Source organism: Eschrichtius robustus, chromosome 6 (assembly GCF_028021215.1).
Source record: "Eschrichtius robustus isolate mEscRob2 chromosome 6, mEscRob2.pri, whole genome shotgun sequence".
NCBI lineage: Eukaryota > Metazoa > Chordata > Mammalia > Artiodactyla > Eschrichtiidae > Eschrichtius > Eschrichtius robustus.
This window is the reverse complement of record NC_090829.1, coordinates 25165012-25188457: the sequence shown is the minus strand read 5'-3', so window position 1 is coordinate 25188457 and position 23446 is coordinate 25165012. Positions and strand designations below refer to the sequence as shown.

The window sequence follows — 23446 nt, the reverse complement described above, 5'->3', positions numbered from 1 at the left end:
ATATAAAATATACAAAACATTAATTTCTCTAAGTTTACCTATTAGAAGACACGATATGGAAACAAAAGATCCCATTCTCAATGTCAACAAAAGACATAAAATAGCTAAGAATAAGCCTATCAAGAAATGTGTAAAGCATACATGATGAAAACTACAATATTTTACTGAGAGGTGTAAAGAAAAAATTGAATAAATGTAGAGACATTTTACCAGTCAGGGTTCTGTCAATGAAGCAGAACCATTATGAGTGATGAGAGTCAGGGATTTTTTTCAAGGATTGGACCTTACACAACTGTGGGAACCAGTTGAGAAATCAATGTACAGCAGTTGTTTCTGCATCTGGTGCTGGCCTCATGTCAGCAGAGCTGACAAATGGGAAAGAAAGATGGTCTTAAGTGGGGGAGAGCAGGGAAAGACTGGAAATTGCATTTCTTTTTCTTATCACCTCCAACCTCAATGACGTGGGTGACCTGGAAGGTAACTGGAGCCCTTCACCATGGTGAACCTGGCACATGAAGCTGTTTCTGAGAGCTGGAGGAGGAGGTCCGGCATTAACTGGTAGAGCCATAGGTCCAGATGCTGCTTCATTACATAATTATGTAAAAAAAAACACTTTTACAAATAATAATCTAGAGTCCACCTCTCACCACCTGTACCCCACCTCCCCTGTACAAACCGCTTACCAATTTCCTGGCCCAAAAGCATAGCAATTTAGGCTAATGGATGCCTCTCTTGTCTGCCTATGTGCTGTTCACTACCAACAGTAGAATGATCCTTTAAAAATGTAAACAAGATCATGTCATTGCTCTACCTGAATTTTCTTTATGGCTTTCCTTACATTTAAAAGTGAAATCCAAAGGCCTTACACGCCATGGCACAGAAAGCCTCATGCCATGTGGTTGTGGATGCATTTCTGACCTTATTCACACCCTTGCCCTCTGTGAGAGCAGGAACTTTGTTTATCGCTATCACTCAGAACAGTGCTTAGCACAGAGCGGACCCTCACTAAATTTTTTTTGAAGGAATGAATTAATGGATGGATGACTAGAAAAAAAAAGACCAATGAATTATGAAGAGTTTTTTTTAAAGAAAGGATACAGTTCATCATTGGCTAGTTGATAAGGGCACTCTCATATACTGCTTGAGGTCATGTATATTTAGACAATATTTGGGGGAAAAAATTTGGAAAAAAGAATGTAAATTTTGTGAAGTTCATATCATTTTAAGATTTAGTAGTTTCAACTATAAATCCAGAATATGCATACTTACTGATTTAGGTAAAAGGAGCTTATTATAGCATTATTAATCATAATAAAAAATCGGGAACAATCTAAATGTCCAACAATAGGGGAAAAGTTTAATACCTGTTTGTCTACTCACATGATGGAATATTATATAGGTATTACCATGATTTCCAAACAAATTTTTACCTCTGGGAAATTGCTAAGTAAAAGAACAAAATACAAAACTTTAGATAGCGTATGATTATAATTAAAAATACATATGCATAAATTTAAAATTGGAGTAAATCATTACAATGTTACCTGTGGTTAATTGTGGTTGGTGGGATAACTAGTGATTTAAATTTTCTTCATTATACTTTGTTTAAATGTCAAATTTTATTATGTTTAGAATCAGAAAAGCCTATAAAATTTATTTTTTAAAATCATTATAATCGACAGAGGAACTACTGATCAATGAATGCTGGCAGTCTTTAACACTTCCACAGACAGGTGTGGACCAGTGAATTGATGAATGTGAATCAAATGTGCATAAAATTAAATTACCTTCCTACAAAACAAGGCCAGAGAACCTTATAACAAGATTTCAGTTCACGTCTATGGCTCAGATGTTCATAAAAAGGAACTTCCTTTACGTATTTATTTTTTTAATAACTGGTCCCATTTTATTCTACATTCTTCCATGCCTCTTATGGTAGAAAATACTTGATTTGTCAGCCGATGTTGTCTCTATCTCATACAGTTTAAAAGAGCAATTACACTGTGCTATTTCATCACTTCCTTCTTTGGTTGATGTAAATCTGGGGGATATGCTTTATGAGTTTGCTCTAGAGACGTGTCATTTCATCCTTGCTGGACCTGCTTACAGTATCGCACTTCATTTGACCACTTGCCACATCTGCCTCAGTGTCTCTTGGCCCCTTAGTGACTGGGGTCCTGTTGCATCAATTATGGGAGTGAGGATGGTCTCACCTGGTGTTCAGGGCAGTGTGTGCAACTGATGCTTATAACAACTAGCTTTTATTGAATACATATCATGTGCAAGGTCGTGCGTTCTAACAACTTGAGGGGTACTAGCTTGTGCAATCCTCATGCCACCTCTATGAGATAGATAGACAGGTAAGGAAACTGTGGCTCAGAGAGAGTAAGTACTTTGCCCACAGTCTGTAAGTGTCAAGGTCAGAATGTCCATGGACCTTGTCACTTCCCCCAGTTGTCAGGCTCCTTCATACTGTGGGCTTCTCATTTGACCCCAGGTCTCCTTGGGACCCCTTCTTCACAGTTACAGGAACCCTTGGCTGCTTCTCCACAGGAGAAGTTGGACCCTATGAGGTTGTTCCCATACCTACGTACAAGTCTGTACCTTGATTCTACAAGCATTGCTACATTACCTTGCCTTGCCAAGGCTGTCGGAGGCAGTAATGACAGGCTGGTGGTTTACCCAGGGTCCTCACAGGGAGAGAAGGGAATTTGTCCCACTGTTTTCTAATTTTCCAGAGCCTGCCTTCCCGAGAACTTTTGGGAAACTCACTTTCTCCCTCTAGCTTCTGGATGAGCTTTCTCCTTTTGAGCTTTGACCTTTTTCCTCCTTGTCTGATCTTCCAGCTTTAGATCCTGATGTGTGAAAACCAAGTTGTGGGATATTTGATAAAAACATTGAAAAGTCAGGTTATTAGTACGAAAAAAAAGTCTTGCTAGGAAAAAAGTTCAAACAAGTCTTCTTAACTTCAGGTCTTACCAGTTTGTTGCTTTTCTGGATTTGTCTTTATGATGAAAAGCTGAAGAGGGAAAAAACATCTGAGTTACACAGAAACGACACTGGGTGATATTTGAAAATATTACCCTGCTCCTTATTTTTATCTTCAACCCTGAAGGTCCATGCTAGCCTGGCTGTCCCTATCTGGAAGCACCCCTTCCTGTCTTGGTCAGTGGTCCTGCCTTTCCCATCCTGCCATCACACATTCAAGAGCTATTAATATCCAAGTTCTGCCATTCATGTCAGCATTTGTAAGGCTCTTGGGTTTCAAAGGACCCTTGTTTAAACTCCACACTGGTGAATGCAAAATCTTAAGCATCAAAAGCTGACATCTTAGCTACAACTCACTTTTGTGTTACAAGTGAGAGTGGGAACAAGAACTCAAAGAGGGACACCATAGAGGGCCAGTGAGAGCATTAGCATGTTGCCCAGAAAACCCTCTTCTTTCTAGTATGAATGCTCTCATTGCACAAAGGGAACACTGTGCTACTTGCAGTTTAATGTATCTGTTTAATGATAACAAGTCTTAGTTATCTTTCATTTTGTCCACACATCTAGTTCCAGATTATGTTTTACTCATGCAGGAGAAACAATCAATATTCCCTTTTTTATACCAAAGTGTTTAGACTCACATTATTAACTCCGTTCAATCTTAGTCTATAATTTACTGTAAGGTACTTACTCTAAGGTGAATAAAAGTGAACAAGCAAGCAAACAAAACCTACAGATTATGCTTACACTGGAAGAAAATAACAGAAAGAATCACTTTTCACTCAGGTTTTGTTACGGAACCAAACTTGGACCTCAGACCCCAACCAGAAGCCTGGCATAAGATTCCTGGAACACCACTCTGTTATCTCACCACCAACCAATCAGAAGAAAGCCACACACCCTGCAGCCCTACCCCTAAATTTTATCTCTAAAAACGCTTCCCTGAAAACCATCAGGGAGTTGGGTCTTTTGAGCATGAGCCGCCTGTACTCTTTGCTTGACACCTGCAGTATACACTGTACTTTCCTTCACTACAACCAGGTGTCAATTGACTGGCTTTACTGGATGGCAGGCAAGAGGACCCTAATAACATGCTGTGTTAGGGAACATGTTGGAAAACAGATATCCTCAAAATTGGTGCTGAGATTTGGCAAAATCTGACAAAATTGACAATGCATATAGTTGGTTTTTTATTTATTTATTTATTTATGGCTGTGTTGGGTCTTCGTTTCTGTGCGAGGGCTTTCTCTAGTTGCGGCAAGTGGGGGCTACTCTTCTTCGCCGTGCGCGGGCCTCTCACTATCGCGGCTTCTCTTGTTGCGGAGCACAGGCTCCAGACGCGCAGGCTCAGTAATTGTGGCTCACGGGCCTAGTTGCTCCGCGGCATGTGGGATCTTCCCAGACCAGGGCTTGAACCTGTGTCCCCTGCATTGGCAGGCAGATTCTCAACCACTGCGCCACCAGGGACAAGTCCCACTTCCAGTAAATTTATCCTATAAATATACTCACACATGGGCAAAGTGACAGATGTAGAAGTTTTTTTTTTTTTTAACATCTTTATTGGGGTATAGTTGCTTTACAATGGTGTGTTAGTTTCTGCTTTATAACAAAGTGAATCAGTTATACATATACATATGTTCCCATATCTCTTCCCTCTTGCATCTCCCTCCCTCCCACCCTCCCTATCCCACCCCTCTAGGTGGTCATAAAGCACCGAGCTGATCTCCCTGTGGTATGCGGCTGCTTCCCACTAGCTATCTATTTTACATTTGGTAGTGTATATATGTCCATGCCACTCTCTCACTTTGTCCCAGCTTACCCTTCCCCCTCCCCATATCCTCAAGTCCATTCTCAAGTAGGTCTGCATCTTTATTCCCGTCTTGCCCCTAAGTTCTTCTGACCATTTTTTTTTCTTTTCTTTCTTTCTTTTTTTTTTTAATATTCCATATATATGTGTAAGCATACGGTATTTGTTTTTCTGACTTACTTCACTCTGTAGGACAGACTCTAGGTCCATCCACCTCACTAAAAGTAACTCAGTTTCGTTCCTTTTTATGGCTGAGTAATATTCCATTGTATATATGTGCCACATATTCTTTATCCATTCATCTGTTAATGGACACTTAGGTTGCTTCCATGTCCTGGCTATTGTAAATAGAGCTGCAATGAACATTTTGGTACATGACTCTTTTTGAATTATAGTTTTCTTAGGGTATATGCCCAGTAGTGGGATTGCAGGGTCATATGATACTTCTATTTTTAGTTTTTTAAGGAACCTCCATACTGTTCTCCATAGTGGCTGTATCAATTTACATTCCCACCAACAGTGCAAGAGGGTTCCCTTTTCTCCACACCCTCTCCAGCATTTGTTGTTTGTAGATTTTTTGATGATGGCCATTCTGACCGGTGTGAGATGATATCTCATTGTAGTTTTGATTTGCATTTCTCTAATGATTCATGATGTTGAGCATTCTTTCGTGTGTTTGTTGTCAATCTGTATACATTCCTTGGAGAAATGTCTATTTAGGTCTTCTGCCCATTTTTGGATTGGGTTGTTTGTTTTGTTGATATTGAGTTGCATGAGTTGCTTGTATGTTTTGGAGATTAATCCTTTGTCAGTTGCTTCGTTTGCAAATATTTTCTCCCATTCTGAGGGTTGTCTTTTCATCTTGCTTATGGTTTCCTTTGCTGTGCAAAAGCTTTGAAGTTTCATTAGGTCCCATTTGTTTATTTTTGTTTCTATTTCCATTACTCTAGGAGGTGGGTCAAAAAGGATCTTGCTGTGATTTATGTCATAGAGTGTTCTGCCTATGTTTTCCTCTAAGAGTTTGATAGTGTCTGGCCTTACATTTAGGTCTTTAATCCATTTTGAGTTTATTTTTGTGTATGGTGTTAGGGAGTGTTCTAATTTCATTCTTTTACATGTAGCTGTCCAGTTTTCCCAGCACCACTTATTGAAGAGGCTGTCTCTTCTCCACTGTATATTCTTACCTCCTTTATCAAAGATAATGTGACCATATGTGCGTGGGTTTACCTCTGGGCTTTCTATCCTGTTCCATTGATCTATATTTCTGTTTTTGTGCCAGTACCATACTGTCTTGATTACTGTAGCTTTGTAGTATAGTCTGAAGTCTGGGAGGCTGATTCCTCCAGCTCCGTTTTTCTTTCTCAAGATTGTTTTGGCTATTCGGGGTCTTTTGTGTTTCAGTACAAATTGTGAAATTTTTTGTTCTAGTTCTGTGAAAAATGCCAGTGGTAGTTTGATAGGGATTGCATTGAATCTGTAGATTGCTTTGGGTAGTAGAGTCACTTTCACAATGTTGACTCTTCCAATCCAAGAACATGGTATATCTCTCCATCTATTTGAATCATCTTTAATTTCTTTCATCAGTGTCTTATAATTTTCTGCATACAGGTCTTTTGTCTCCTTACGTAGGTTTTTCCTAGATATTTTATTCTTTTTGTTGCAATGGTAAATGGGAGTGTTTTCTTAATTTCACTTTCAGATTTTTCACCATTAGTGTATAGGAATGTAAGAGATTTCTGTGCATTAATGTTGTATCCTGCTACTTTACCAAATTCATTGATTAGCTCTAGTAGTTTTCTGGTAGCATCTTCAGGATTCTCTATGTATAGTATCATATCATCTGCAAACAGTGACAGCATTACTTCTTCTTTTATTTCTTTTTCTTCTCTGATTGCTTTGGCTAAAACTTCCAAAACTGTGTTGAATAATAGTGGTGATTGTGGGCAACCTTTTCTTGTTCCTGATCTTAGTGGAAATGGTTTCAGTTTTTCACCATTGAGGACGATGTTGGCTGTGGGTTTGTCATATGTGGCCTTTATTATGTTGAGGAAAGTTCCCTGTATGCCTACTTTCTGGAGGGTTTTTATCATAAATGGGTGTTGAGTTTTGTCGAAAGCTTTCTCTGCATCTATTGAGATGATCATATCATTTTTCTGCTTCAGTTTGTTAATATGGTGTATCACGTTGATTGATTTGCATATATTGAAGAATCCTTGCATTCCCGGAATAAACCCCACTTGATCATAGTATATGATCCTTTTAATGTGCTGTTGGATTCTGTTTGCTACTATTTTGTTGAGGATGTTTGCATCTATGTTCATCAGTGATATTGGCCTGTAGTTTTCTTTCTTTGTGACATCTTTGTCTGGTTTTGGTATCAGAGTGATGGTGGCCTCGTAGAATGAGTTTGGGAGTGTTCCTCCCTCTGCTATATTTTGGAAGAGTTTGAGAAGGATAGATGTTAGCTCTTCTCTAAATGTTTGATAGAATTCACCTGTGAAGCCATCTGGTCCTGGGCTTTTGTTTGTTAGAAGACTTTTAATCACAATTTCAATTTCAGTGCTTGTGATTGGTCTGTTCATATTTTCTATTTCTTCCTGGTTCAGTCTCAGAAGGTTGTGCATTTCTAAGAATTTGTCCATTTCTTCCAGGTTGTCCATTTTATTGGCATATAGTTGCTTGTAGTAATCTCTCATGATCCTTTGTATTTCTGCAGTGTCAGTTGTTACTTCTCCTTTTTCATTTCTAATTCTATTGATTTGAGTGTTCTCCGTTTTTTTCTTGATAAGTCTGCCTAATGGTTTAGACAGATTTAAAAGTTTATTGTAGAGTTGTTCTTAATAGTTTTATTGGAAACAATCTTAAATGTTTATTAGTAGATCAGGGGTTGGAAAAATTATACTACATCCCTACATTGGAATACTAAGCGGCCTTAAAAAGACTGAGAAGGGGGAGACCTTCACGATGGTGGAGGAATAAGATGTGGAGATCATCTTCCTCCCCATAAATACATCAAAAATACATCTACATGTGGAACAACTCCTACAGAACACCTACTGAACGCTGGCAGAAGACCTCAGACTTCCCAAAAGGCAAGAAACTCCTCACATACCTGGGTAGGGCAAAAGAAAAAAGAAAAAAAAGAGACAAAAGAATAGGGATGGGACCTGCACCCCGGGGAGGGAGCTGTGAAGGAGGAAAAGTTTCCACACACTAGGAAGCCCATTCACTGGCAGGGACGTGGGGTGGGCAGAGAGGAAGCTTCGGAGCCATGGAGGAGAGTGCAGCAACAGGGTTGCAGAGGGAAAAGTGGAGAGATTCCCGTGCAAAGGATCGGTGCCAACCAGCACTCACCAACCTGAGAGGCTTGTCTGCTCACCCACTGGGACAGGTGGGGGCTGGGAGCTGAGGCTTGGTCTTTGGAGGTCAGACCCCAGGGAGAGGACTGGAGTTGGCTTCGTGAAGACATCCTAAAGGGGGCTGGTGCACCATAGCTAGCCAAGAGGGAGTCTGGGAAAAAGTCTGGATCCACCAGAGAGGCAGGAGACCTTTGTTTCGGGGCACACAAGGAAAGGGGATTCCTTCCCATTGTGCCCACAGAAGTCAGAGCACTGCCTAAGCGAGCTCCAGAGACAGGCGCCAGCCGCGGTTATCAGCTGAGACCCCAGAGATGGGCATGAACCGCTAAGGCTGCTGCCATCAAGAACCCGGTGTGCAAGCACAGGTCACTATCCACACACCCCTGGGAGCCTGAGCAGCATGCCACTGCCAGGGTCCCATGATCCGGGGCCAGCTTCCCTAGGAGAACACGTGGTGTGCCTCAGGCTGTTGCAACGTCATGCCAGCCTCTGCCTCCTCAGGCTTGCCCAGCATTCCAATCATGACTACCATACCCCTCCCCTTCCCCAGCCTCAGTAGGCAGGAGAGCCCTAATCAGCCACTGCTTTAACCCCCTGCTGTCTGGGCGGGGAATAGATGCCTGAAGGTGGCCTACATGCAGAAGTGGAGACAAAACCAAAGCTGAACCCCAGGAGCTGTGCGAACAAAGAAGAGAAAGGGAAATTTCTCTGTGCAGCCGCAGGAGCAGCAGATGAAATCCCCACAATGAACTTGATAAAACATGCATTTTAAGAATACCTGAATAAACAACAAAAGTTCCCAAAATTGAGGCAGTGGACTTTGGGAGCAACTGCAGACTTGGGGTTTGCTTTCTACATCTAATTTGTTTCTGGTTTTATGTTTATCTTAGCTTAGTATTTAGTGCTTATTATCATTGGTGGATTTGTTAATTGGTTTGGTTCCTCTTTTCTTTATATATATATATATATTTTTTTCCCCCTCCCTTTTCTCTTTTTGTGAGTGTGTATGTGTATGCTTCTTTTTGTGATTTTGTCTGTATAGGTTTGCTTTTGCTTTTACCATTTGTCCTAGGGTACTGTCTGTTCATTTTTTTTCTTTCTTTCTTTCTTTTTTTCCTTTTCTTCTGAGCTGTGTGGTTGGCAGAGTCTTGGTGCTCCAGCCAGGTGTCGGGCCTGAGCCTCCGAGGTGGGAGGACTGAGTCCAGGACATTGGACCCCCAGAAACCTCCCAGCCCCATGTAATATCAATCAGTGAGACCTCTCCGATAGGTCTTTGTCTCAACACTAAGACCCAGCTCCACCCAATGGCCAGCAAGCTCCAGTGCTGGATGCCCCATGCCAAAAAACTAGCAAGACAGGAACACAACCCCACCCATTAGCAGAGAGGCTGCCTAAAGTCATACTAAGTTCACGGACACTCCAAAACACACCACTGAATGCAGCCCTGCCCACCAGAAAGACAAGAAACAGCCCCACCCACCAGGACACAGGCACCACTCCCCTCCACCAGGAAGCCTACACAAGCCACTGAACCAACCTCATCCACTGGGGGCAGACACCAAAAATAATAGGAACTATGAACTTGTAGCCTGGGAAAAGGAGACTCCAAACACAGTAAATTTTAAAAAAAGAAAAGAGAGAAAGATTCAGCAGATGAAGGAGCAGGGTAAAAACCCACCAGACCAAACAAATGAAGAGGAAATAGGCAGTCTACCTGAAAAACAATTCAGAGTAATGATAGTAAAGATGATCCAAAATCTTGGAAATAGAATGGAGAAAATACAAGAAACGTTTAATAAGGACCTAGAAGAACTAAAGAGCAAACAAATAATAAATGAAATTTAAAATATTCTAGAAGGAATCAGTAGCAGAATAACTGAGGCAGAAGACCGGATAAGTGACCTGGAAGATAGAATAGTGGAAATAACTGCTGCAGAGCAGAATAAAGAAAAAAAGAATGAAAAGAATTGAGGACAGTCTTAGAGACCTCTGGGACAACATTAAACACACCAACATTCGAATTATAGGGGACCCAGAAGAAGGAGAGAAAAAGAAAGGGTCTGAGAAAATATTTGAAGAGATTATAGTTGAAAACTTCCCTAACATGGGAAAGGAAATAGTCAGTCAAGCCGAGGAAATGGAAAGAGTCCCATATAGGATAAATCCAAGGAGAAACATGCCAAGAAACATATTAATCAAACTATAAAAAAATAAACTCAAAGAAAAAATATTAACAGCAGCAAGGGAAAAGCAACAAATAACATACAAGGGAAACCCCATAAGGTTAACAGCTGATCTTTCAGAATAAACTCTGCAAGCCAGAAGGGAGTGGCAGGACATATTTAAAGTGAGGAAAGGGAAAAACCTACAACCAAGATTACGCTACCCAGCAAGGATCTCATTCAGATTCAACGGAGAAATTAAAACCTTTACAGACAAGCAAAAGTTAAGAGAATTCAGCACCACCAACCAGCTTTACAGCAAATGCTAAAGGAACTTCTCTAGGTGGGAAACACAATAGAAGGAAAAGACCTACAATGAAAAACGCAAAACAATTAAGAAAATGGTAATAGGAACATACATATCGATAATTACCTTAAATGTAAATGGATTAAAGGCTCCAACCAAAAGACACAGACTGGCTGAATGGATACAAAAACAAGACCCATATATATGCTGTCTACAAGAGACCCACTTCAGACCTAGGGACACATACCGACTGAAAGTGAGGGGATGGAAAAAGATATTCCGTGCAAATGGAAATCAAAAGAAAGCTGGACTAGCAATACTCATATCAGACAAAATAGACTTTAAAATAAAGACTATTACAAGAGACAAAGAAGGACACTACATAGTGATCAAGGGATCAATCCAAAAAGAAGATATAACAATTGTAAATATTTATGCACCCAACATAGGAGCATCTCAAAACATAAGGCAATTACTAACAGCCATAAAAGGGGAAATCGACAGTAACACAATAATAGTAGGGGACTTTAACACCCCGCTTTCAACAATGAATAGATCATCCAAAATGAAAATAAATATGGAAACATAAGCTTTAAAACACACATTAGACCAGATAGACTTAATTGATATTTATAGGACATTTCATCCAAAAACAACAGAAGACAAAAACAACACTTTCTTCTCAAGTGCTCATGGAACATTCTCCAGGTTAGATCATATCTAAGGTCACAAATCAAGCCTCAGTAAATTTAATAAAATTGAAATCATATCAAGTACCTTTTCTGAACACAACACTATGAGACTAGATATCAATTACAGGAAAAAAAGTGTAAAAAATACAAACACATGGAGGCTAAACAATACACTACTAGATAACCAAGAGATCACTGAAGAAATCAAAGAGGAAATCAAAAAATACCGACAAATGACAATGAAAACACGACGACCCAAAACCTATGGGATGCAGCAAAAGCACTTCTAAGATAGAAGTTTATAGCAATACAATCTTACCTAAAGAAACAAGAAAAATCTCAAATAAACAACCTAACCTTACACCTAAAGCAATTAGAGAAAGAAGAACAAAAAAAACCAAAGTTAGCAGGAGGAAAAATCATAGTGATCAGATCAGAAATAAATGAAAAAGAAATGAAGGAAACAATAACAAAGATCAATAAAACTAAAAGCTGGTTCTTTGAGAAGATAAACAAAATTGATAAACCAGTAGCCAGACTCATCAAGAAGAAAAGGAAGAAGACTCAAATCAACAGAAATAGAAAAGAAAAAGGAGAAGTAACAACTGACACGGCAGAAATACAAAGGATCATGAGAGACTACTACAAGCAACTATATGACAATAAAATGGACAACCTGGAAGAAATGGACAGATTCTTAGAAAAGTACAACCTTCCGAGACTAGACCAGGAAGAAATAGAAAATATGAACAGACCAATCACAAGCACTGAAATTGAGACTGTGATTAAAAATCTTCCAACACACAAAATCCCAGGACCAGATGGCTTCATAGGCGAATTCTATCCAACATTTAGAGTACAGCTAACACCTAACTTTCTCAAATTCTTCCAAAATATAGCAGAGTGAGGAACACTCCCCAACTCATTCTATGAGGCCACCATCACCCTGATACCAGTACCAAACAAAGATGTCACAAAAAAAGAAGACTACAGGCCAATATCACTGATGAACATAGATGCAAAAATCCTCAACAAAATCCTAGCAAACAGAATCCAACAGCATTTTAAAAGGATCATACACCATGATCAAATGGGGTTTATCCCAGGAATGCAAGGATTCTTCAGTATACACAAGTCAATCAATGTGATACATCGTATTATCAAACTGAAGGATAAAAACCATATGATAATCTCAATAGATGCAGAAAAACTTTTTGACAAAATCAACACCCATTTATGATAAAAACTCTCCAGAAAGTGGGCATAGAGGGAACCTACCTCAACATAATAAAGGCCATATATGACAAGCCCTCAGGCAACATCGTTCTCAATGGTGAAGAACTGAAACCATTTCCTCTAATATCAGGAACAAGACAAGGTTGCCCACTCTCACCTCTATTATTCAACGTAGTTTTGGAAGTTTTAGCCACAGCAATCAGAGAAGAAAAAAAAAAAAAAAATGAAAGGAATCCAAATCGGAAAAGAAGAAGTGAAACTGTTACTGTTTGCAGATGACATGATACTATACATAGAGAATCCTAAAGATGCCCCCAGAAAACTACTAGAGCTAATCAATGAACTTGGTAAAGTAGCAGGATACAACATTAATGCACAGAAATCTCTTGCATTCCTATACAGTAATGATGAAAAACCTGAAAGAGAAATTAAGCAAACACTCCCATTTACCATTGCAACAAAAAGAATAAAATACCTAGGAATAATCCTACCTAAGAAGACAAAAGACCTGTACGCAGAAAACTATAAGACACTGATGAAAGTAATTAAAGACAATACAAACATATGGAGAGATATATCATGTTCTTGGATTGGAAGATTCAACATTGTGAAAATGGCTATACTATCCATAGCAATCTGTAGATTCAGTGCAATCCCTATCAAGCTACCTGTGGCATTTTTCACAGAACTAGAACAAAAAATTTTACAATTTGTATGGAAACACAAAAGATCCCGAATAGCCAAAGCAATCGGCTTTGTAAAGCAAAGTAAAACGGAGCTGGAGGAATCAGCCTCCCTGACTTCAGACTATACTACAAAGCTACAGTAATCAAGACAGTATGGTACTGGCACAAAAACAGAAATATAGATCAATGGAACAGGATAGAAAGCCCAGAAATAAACCCACGCACATATAGTCACCTTATCTTTGACAAAGGAGGCAAAAATATACAATGGAGAAAAGACAGCCTCTTCAATAAGTGGTGCTGGGAAAACTGGACAGCTACATGTAAAAGAATGAAATTAGAACACTCCCTAACACCATACACAAAAATAAACTCAAAATGGATTTGAGACCTAAATGTAAGACCAGACACCATAAAACTCTTAGAGGAAAACATAGGAAGAACATTCTTTGACATATATCACAGCAAGATCTTTTTTGACCTACCTCCTAGAGTAATGGAAATAAAAACAAAAATAAACAAATAGGACCTAATGAAACTTCAAAGCTTTTGCACAGCAAAGGAAACCATAAACAAGATGAAAAGACAATCCTCAGCATGGGAGAAAATATTTGCAAACGAAGCAACTGACAAAGGATTAATCTCCAAAACATACAAGCAACTCATGCAACTCAATATCAACAAAACAAACAACCCAATCCAAAAATGGGCAGAAGACCTAAATAGACATTTCTCCAAGGAAGATATACAGATTGCCAACAAACACATGAAAGAATGCTCAACATCATGAATCATTAGAGAAATGCAAATCAAAACTACAATGAGATGTCATCTCACACTGGTCAGAATGGCCATCATCAAAAAACCTACAAACAATAGGGGGCTTCCCTGGTGGCACAGTGGTTGGGAGTCTGCCTGCCGGTGCAGGGGACACGGGTTCGATCCCTGTTCCGGGAGGATCCCACATGCCGTGGAGCAGCTGGGCCCGTGCGCCACAACTACTGAGCCTGCGCTCTAGAGCCCGCGAGCCACAACTACTGAAGCCCGTGTGCCACGACTACTGAGCCTGTGCTCTAGAGACTGCGAGCCACAACTGCTGAGTCCACGTGCCATGGCCCGTGCTCTGCAACGGGAGAAGCCACCACACTGAGAAGCCCGCGCACGGCGGCGAGGGGTGGCCCCCACTCGCCGCAACTAGAGAAAAGCCCACACGCCGCAACCAAGACCCAGTGCAGCCAAGGATAAATAAATAAAAATAAAATTTTTTAAAAAAAATCTACAAAGAATAAATGCTGGAGAGGGTGTGGAGAAAAGGGAACCCTCTTGCGCTGTTGGTGGGAATGTAAATTGATACAGCCACTATTGAGAACAGTATGGAGGTTCCTTAAAATACTAAAAATAAAAGTACCATATGACCCAGCAATCCCACTACTGGTCATATACCCTGAGAAAACCATAATTCAAAAAGAGACATGTACCACAGTGTTGCACTTTTTACAGCAGCACTATTTACAATACCCAGGACATGGAAGCAACCTAAGTGTCCATTGACAGATGAATGGATAAAGAAGATGTGGCACGTATATACAGTGGAATATTACTCAGCCATAAAAAGAAACAAAATTGAGTTACTTGTAGTGAGGTGGATGGACCTAGAGTCTGTCATACAGAGTGAAGTAAGTCAGAAAGAGAAAAACAAATACCGTATGCTAACACATATATATGGAACCTAAAAAATAAAAAAAGCGGTTCTTGTGAACCTAGGAGCAGAACAGGAATAAAGCTGCAGGCCTAGAGAATGGACTTGAGGACACAGGGAGGGGGAAGGGTAAGCTGGGATGAAGTGAGAGAGTGGCATGGACATATATACACTACCAAATGTAAAATAGATAGCTAGTGGGAAGCAGCTGCAGAGCACAGGGAGATCAGCTCAGTGGTTTTTGACCACCTAGAGGAGTGGGATAGGGAGGGTGGGAGGGAGGCATAAAAGGAAGGAGATACAGGGATATATGTATACATGTAACTGATTCACCTTTTTATACAGCAGAAATGAACACAACACTGTTAAGCAATTTTACTTCAATAAAGATGTTAAAAAAGACTGAGAAAATTTACATAGATACAGAATGATGTCTAAATATAAGTTATAAGGGCAAAGTATTGAAAGGGGGCTACTATATGTATAGAATAGTTGAAGGGGAGGTCTTTATTTATGTACAGCATTTTCTTATAGTAGCAAAAAATAGCTCAGGAAACTGATGGCATGTGTTGTCCCCACAGAGGGCACCTGGAGGTCTCGGGTGTGGAGAGGGAGTGACATTTTTCACTGTATTTCTATCTATCTACACAGATACAAATACACAAATTATTTTTTGTTTGAAGTTTGGACCACACAAATATATTATCTATTTAAATCTTACACACACTTTTGTTTATAAGTAGCAAACACTTTTAAGTAACTGTGAGCTGTTTCTACTTACAACACTTCTGACATAAAATGCATGGTGTTCTTCCAGCACCAATAAATTCTCCTACTCTTCAGCCATCAACTGGGTGTTCTACAATTCATTTTAATTCTGACACTAACTACCCAGAGTTAGCACAGACCCCATAGGTTAAGGGCTCATTCTCAGGGTAGTACTGCCCCCGCTTCAGACACCAATTGTATTGATAAGTTCCGGATCACCTTACTTCTGACCAACCATTTATAAATTGGGGGTTCCCATGACTCCCTCCTCAGGTTTGATAATCTGCTAGAACAGCTCACAAAACTCAGGAAAACACTTTACTTACGATTACTGGTTTATTATAAAGGGTGTAACTCAGGAATTCACTCAGTCATTGGCCCCTGTTCCTTTCCTGTAGGTTAGGCAATGGCACTGAAATTTCCAACCCTCAAGTAGTGCCTTGGTCTTTCTGGCAACCAGACCCCATCCTGAAGCTGTCAAGGGCCCTCAGTCAGCAGTCACCTCATTAGCATACAAGAGACACTCTTTGGCTCCAGAGATTCTAAGGGCTTTAGGAGCCGTGTGCCAGGAACCACAGACAAAGACCAAACATATATTTATTCCATCACAGTAACACGATATCACTTTACAGAGGATGTGGCAGATTATATTTTCCAAAGGTCGCTACATCAATATATCCGATCTCACGAGCTCTTCTTACAATATGATGCTGACACTCCTCTTGAATCTGGGTGGGCCTGGAACCATGTGACGACTATTTGAATTTCAGGGTTAAGTCATAAAAGGTGATATAGCTGCTCCAGTCTCTCTTTCTTTCTACAGAGGCTTGCCCCTGGAATCTAGCTACATTGTTGTAAGGAAGTCAAGTAGCACCTTAGAAAGACTTTGTAAAGGTGTTTCCACCCCAGCCCCAACTGAGGTCCAGGTGGCAGCCAGTACCAACTGCCAGACTTGGGATTAAGTGAGCCAGCCCCCAGCCTTCAAGCCATCTCAATTGGTGCTGACTAGAGCAGAGACAAACTGTCCCCTCCCAGCTCTGCCCAAACTGCAGATTTATAAGCAAAATAAATGATACATTGTTTTAGGCCACTAAGTTTTGGATGGTTTATTGTCACACAGCAATGAATGAATAACTAGAACAGAGGGGAAGTTGTTGGAAGTTTTTAAGAAGACCTCTGAGGCACTTTCATGAAATAAAGGCAGGGATACAGCTTGGTGTTGGGCACAGCTAGAATCAGATTGGTCACTTCCACAATTTCCTCTCTCTATATCAGTTTCTCCCCATCCGTTGGTCATTGCTGCTGCTTTTTTTCTGGATATCATTCTCTTAGGTCTTTTGGCTTCATTTGCGTGGTATACTTTCCCAATTCCCAATTCCCAGCTTGGCCCTGTAAGAAGAACTAAGCCTCTTTTCTTAGTTACAGGGTTCAATATCCTATGAACAACTTTGGACCAATCAAATGTGCCTAAAGGGAGGGTCCTATAACATTTGGCCCTAGGGGCTTCTCTGGAGAATTGGGGCTATTTTCTGAGAAGAGAAAATTGCAAAACGAGTAGTCCTCACTTTTGACTTTGGGGGAACTCTTAGGAAAATAATAAATTGCTTTCTGCATGAGTTTAAATCTCAGAATCTCAAGCAAAAGGTAGGTCTAATTTTATGATGGGAATCAGTGTCAAATAGGATTAGCTGAACAGGAATTTTTCTAATGGTACTATCTTGGATCTTCGATAAAAATCATCAAGATCAATTGATTAGGGAGCCAGCAGGATGTTAATAGTAGATTGAAGGGGAGACTGTGAAGGGCAAATTTATCCAGTATGGCTTTAAATGTAAACTAATTTTATGAAGCAGCAATACATTATAGTTGTTAGAAACCTGGACTCTGGAGCCGGATGTCTCTGCTCAATGTGGCTCCACCGCTGGCATCTTTATGACATTTAGCAAGTAGTCTCTCTGTGCCTCAGTTTTCTCATCCGAACACCGGCGCTAACAACATTTCCTGCCATACAGGGTTATTGTGGGTTTTAATAAATTAACATGCTAAGCACTAATAATAGTGGCTGGCACAAAATGAGTCCTCAATGAATAATGACTCCTGCTTTTATATTCCAGACATCAGATCAGATATCCTGTAGAATTTATCCTAAATTAAGTCTTTGTCACTGGAACTTACAATCAAGTTAAATTCATCAAGTGTGAGCAAGTCCCAGCCACAAGTTAGATGCTAATGGGAAACTCCTTTCTATTGCCCTTTGGTTCCTGTCTCCGTCCATATTTGGGAGTGGTGGGATGTTATGGATATGGTAGATTGGCCCTCAGCCTTAGTTCCAAACTCCTCCGCATGTGCTTGGAGTTATGCAGAGACTGGCATACTGAAACCTACCTTTCCTAAACTTCCACACAGCTGGTATTCTGGGTACAGATTAACTCTTTAATCTGACACACTTATGCAGAGTCTTTAAGGTGGACATGAGATGGGTGCCATCTTCCTGTTGCTTTGGATCTTACTGGCAAACATCGTTGTGAGGATTTTGAGATTTTTCTGGAGAAGTCCAGCATCCCTTCACTAGTTCCATGTGTGTTGAGAGGCAGCTGTGATGGGGAGGGCAGTGCTTCAGCTTCTTGATCCCTGGATCGCAGTAGGTGGCAGTGGGTTTTGAGGTCAACCAATCCAAACGTCAACTCCTGAAGCCCCACATTTCCGAACGTGTCAGAGGTAGCAGCTCTCTTGGAGGGCTTGTTGCATGATGTTGTTTGGGAGTAATTCCTCCAGCCCCTACACCACTAACAGAAGCACCCAATTTCCTACACTGTATCCTTTCAGCTCCTTTTCTTGCAGCCACACTCTGACTGATTCAGAGAGGAAGCCACAGAAGTTGTCTTCCCCATGGTAGTCCTCTGTCAGGTGATTAATTTTTCCAACTTATTCCATGTGACCTTGCTGAGCTTCTCTATATAATGGAGGAGAACAAGAAAAGGAGGGTACGGGCTAAGGAGTTGGATTGCTGATAAAGGATGATTCCTCAAAAAATAACAAACAAGTTCATCATGTGCACAAGGGAGAAAGCCATTCCTCTGCTGCTGCACTGTTATGGGAGTGCACTGGGGTCATGTAGTGAGGGTGCCTGGAGTAGTCCTCAGTGTGATCACCCCCAAAAGAATTTCAGTTGAGTTTACAATTTACTGTCGGATTTTTTCCACTTGAGCAGAACGATTCGGATCTGTTTTTATCTCCTCTGCTGTGCCATCTTGAAAATTGACTTTTTAATGCCTGTCATTTTTCATCAACACTAGCATTGGGTTCCCCCAATGTTCTCAGCCCCTTTCTTCCTTGCCACAGAGCAGAGAAAGCCATACACTTACTGCCCTCCCTTCTCTTGCCCTAGCAGGGATCATATGATCCAGTTCTAGTGGAACTCTAGAGTAGCTTCTAGAAAAGCTTTTGTTTTCCTTATTTAAAAAAAAAAAGATATAATTAACAGGAATCCCTCCTTCCTTCTCTCCTACTTTAAAAAGTAAATATGGCACCTGGAGTCATATAGCAGCCATTTTGTAAACATGAGGTGACAAGTCAATTCACCAAAGACGATAGAGGGAAAAAGACAGGAGTTAAGATCTTTGATGACACCATTGAGTCTCTGCATTTGCCCTGAATTTCTTACCCCTGGGCTTTTCCTTAAGTGAGAATAATAGACATCTATTTATTTAAACAAGTATTTGTAGGGTATTCTATTCCTTGTAGTCTATAAAATTTCTATACAATATGTTATTTATATCTCCTGGGGTTTTGTGGGGATCCAACAAGATAACTGGTGTGGCAGTACTTTGAAAAACTATAAAAAGAGAACTAATTTTAAAGTCCTATTTTTAAGGGAATCAGATGTTTTCTGAGTAGCTCAAGGTAGAGGAAGTTCCAATGAAATGATAAGTGATTGAAATAAATATGCCACATATTCCTTTCAACAACTCAGATGAAGGCTTGCTTCTCTCTTAAATTATTAATAACCCCATTTAGTACTTTCAAAGTGCTTTGCTATCATTTGATATTTAATCCTCAGAATTTCCCTAGCAGATTGTAAAATCTCACTTTACAAGGGTAGAAGTGAAAACAAGGCTTTTCAAAGACTTTCTCAGAGACACATATGCCTGTGGCAGACTCAGAATTAAAAATCAAAGAATCTAACAGTCTGGTGTGTAATTGGCTTTCTCATGTAAGTTTGATATGCAGGACATGACACAGCCCAAGGAAGCCCTAAGCCCTAAGCATTTAAAGTTTCATAGTATATGTATATTCAAACTAAGATCCAGCTAACCATGTACTTTATACTCTTTATCCTTGTGAATAAAATGCCTTTATGCACAACATTAGAAGAGGGCAAGGAAATAATATCCTCTACCAGTAATGAACTTAAGTCTATTTACACACTGCTCTATACTGTGTAATAGTTTTGTGTGCCCCCCAAATTCATACGTTGAACCTAATCCCTAATGTGATGATATTTGGAAGTGGAGCATCTGGGAGGTGGTTAGGTCATGAGAGTGAAGCCTTTATGAATGGGATTAGAGCCCTAAAAAGAGAGACCCCAGAGAGCTCTTTAGTCCCTTCCACCACGTGAATACAGCAAGATGGCGGTTTTTGAACCAGAAGGTGGTCTCCCTAGATACTGAATCTGCTGGTGCCTTGACCTTGGGTTTTCCAGCCTCCAGAGCTATGAGAAATGAATTTCTGTTGTTTATAAATCACCCAGTCTATGATAATTTGTTATAGCTACCCAAACACACACTGAAAGCATCATCCTATCCTGGCATAAAAGAAATGAGGTCATATTACTTTGTTATTTTCCTGACATACATTGTTATAAGCAGTAAAAAGAGGGTTCTTTTGATACTACATGTTGAAAAAAAATAGGGACAAAATAAGGAGAATATCTAACTGCCTAAACAGGAAGTGGATTCATGCTTTAAAAAGGAAGTGGAGAAAAATCATCGGTGATCAAAACTTCATTCAGAATTGTGCTGCTGAGAATCTCCCTCCACCTTCAACCCAAGAAAATGTTCTGGCAATTTTAATAATGTTATGTTCAACGAAAAGAAACTTGGCCCTTAATTAATGGTGTTATTTTCAAGAAAAAATCTATCCATTTCAAAGCCTTTTATCCAAATTCCGACTTAGTAAGATTTACATGACATGAGATCAAAGAGAGGAAAAGGAAAAAAAGAACTCAGACAGAAATACAAAAAGGCCTTAATTAAGTCTATATTATTACTATCTTTATTTTCAAGTCCAGAGATGGATGATATAGAGATTTCCTTCCCCAGCTCTACTACTTCCTAGCCATGGGACTTTGGGCAAGTGGCTCTCTCTGTGTTTAATTTCCTCAAGTGGTAAATGGACATAATGATAGTATCTACTTCATTGGGTGGTTAAGTGGATTGTATGAAATGGTACTGTCACAGTTATGTTAGCTATTATTATTGTCTGTAAAAACCAGGAAACAATAAGCACAACTAAGTCAGGGACACCTATGACACATGCTACAAAGTTGCAGGACCTATGTCAAATACATTTTGTAAAATACTAAAGGGTAGATTGTTGAGAGGTGACAAAGAGCACACTTTTGTCCAGTTCTGCTATTCCTAAGGGCAACAACGGTCACTGGATTCAAGAGGACATAGCTGAATTTGAGGAATGAAGAAGTTGGTGTTCAGCAAGAAACAGGGATGTTCCTGAGCAGAAATCCACCGTAAATGGGAGAAAATTATCAAAAATTATTAACAGATTATTACTGGTCACAACAAGGAGTAGATGGCTTCCCAGAAAGCCTAAATAGTAGAACTCTGATAAACCCTCTGGATTCTTGTTGAGGCTTATGAATTTATGGGAATAGCACACACCCTGGGAAAATGAGAATTTTGTAAGATATTTAAACCTCTGCCACCTGATGTTTTAAAGGCTGTTGTATAGGTACATTTTATTTGTTAACTACCTTTTTCTTTTTTTTTAACAAATAAGTTTTTTTAAATTTTTAAATTTTATTTATTTTTATTTTTAAATTATTTTTTTGTTACTGTTATGTTTTGGGCCATGCCGTGTGGCATGCAGGATCTTAGTTTCCCGACCAGGGATCGAACCCGTGCCCCCTGCTGTGGATGCATGGAGTCCTAACTACTTGACCGCCAGGGAAGTCCCTGTTACCTATCTCTTCTGCAACAGTTTTATGATAATTAGAACAGGGGAGTGAGGTGACAATCTTGCCTGTTTTAGAAAACAGATATTTTCAGGATGTAGTGTAATTGGATTGGGGGAGAGATAGGAAAATGAAGCCAGAGAAGTCAAGTGCTTGAAACTGGAAGAATTAAACTGGGTAAACTCCTGGAAAGAAATGTGCATAACATACTTGTCAGGCCAACCCTGGCTTCTAAATATTGTTACTGCCAAGAGCACCGAGCACAGGACAGCGCCCTTCACCAAGTGTCCTCAGTGTTCCAAGAGCACCTCTAGTGTTTCCTGTCTGCCTCCCAGGTGGCTCAGTCTCTCGTGAGTAAGCTAGACTGAAAGGGGAAATACGATGAAAGAAGGGTGAGGAAGAGAAGACGACAAGGAAAAAGAGGGAACCAATGAAGAATACAGAGGAGTGAGCGAAAATTAAGGAGAAGGGAAAGAGAAAGGAAAAGAAGGAAGAAAATGAGATAATATGGGGAAGAAAGAGATGAAAGCATGAGAATGGGACAAGCATGGAATCACAGAGACATCACTAGGAAGCTTGGACTGGAGTGTTGAGCTAGAATTGGATACAGGAATGGAGAGAGGAGACATTGTGTCAGGAGGAACTTCTTGAGAGTAGAGGAGGTAGGAGAAAATGAGGTTAGAGGAATAAGAAAACACTATGTGTTATCCTAGATGTCTGGATTAATAATCATCTTTATGTCTATTGTGTCAAAGCTCTTAGTGACATTGTGCAGAACCACATCCAATACTGTTTCAGAATAATGATGGCTTTTGGTGAAGCAGAGTGTCTGAAGGGGAGGAGAAATTGGATGAATGATGAAGGAAGAGATAGGAAGCCAGTCCTGCAAGACACCACAGGGAGACGCTAATGCTGAATCCTTGGAAATGAAAGTGACGCAATGCCTGTGAAAATGAGCAGGATGTTTACTATCTTTCTGCACAATTAAAAAAAAAAAGGAAAAAAATGATAGCACTGGCTACACACAACTGTTTCTTAAAGAAGAACATATTGGCATCCAATTTATCTGAGACTGGGTGTCACCTTGAGGATTTGGCATGTGTGTTATTACTTACATGTGATGTTCCATACCCGTTATTTTACTAGTTTTAAACCAGGCTTTGGCACTTTTTCATTTGTATATTTGCTCCTTTTACTTTACGATATGAGTCATTTATTGCTCTATCAATTCATACATTTATCAAGGTATCTCTTGGACCAGTCGTTCTCAAACTAGAATGAGCATCAGAACCATCTGGTGGGCTTGTTAAACACAGATTGCTGGGCTCTACCCCTTCAGAGTTTCTTACGTATGCAGTGGTCTGGAGTGGAAGAATTTTCATTTCTAACAAGTTTCCAGGCCATGATGATGCTGCTGGTCCAGACCTCGCTTTGAGAACCACAGTATTTGATAAATAATAGAGTGTTCCTACTGGGTGCAAATTCTATTACTGCAGAGATATTAAAATACATGATTGTATTTCCAAGGATGGAATTTTTAGAGTTTAGAAAA

The 23446-nt window shown here is 40.0% G+C and overlaps 1 protein-coding gene across 6 annotated transcripts in view; it reads left to right on the top strand.

Annotated features, from left to right (window-relative positions):
* Positions 1-23446, top strand: part of SLC9A9 (solute carrier family 9 member A9) — a 685705-nt gene that overhangs the window by 99452 nt on the left and 562807 nt on the right. The gene's annotated exons all lie outside the window — the stretch shown is intronic.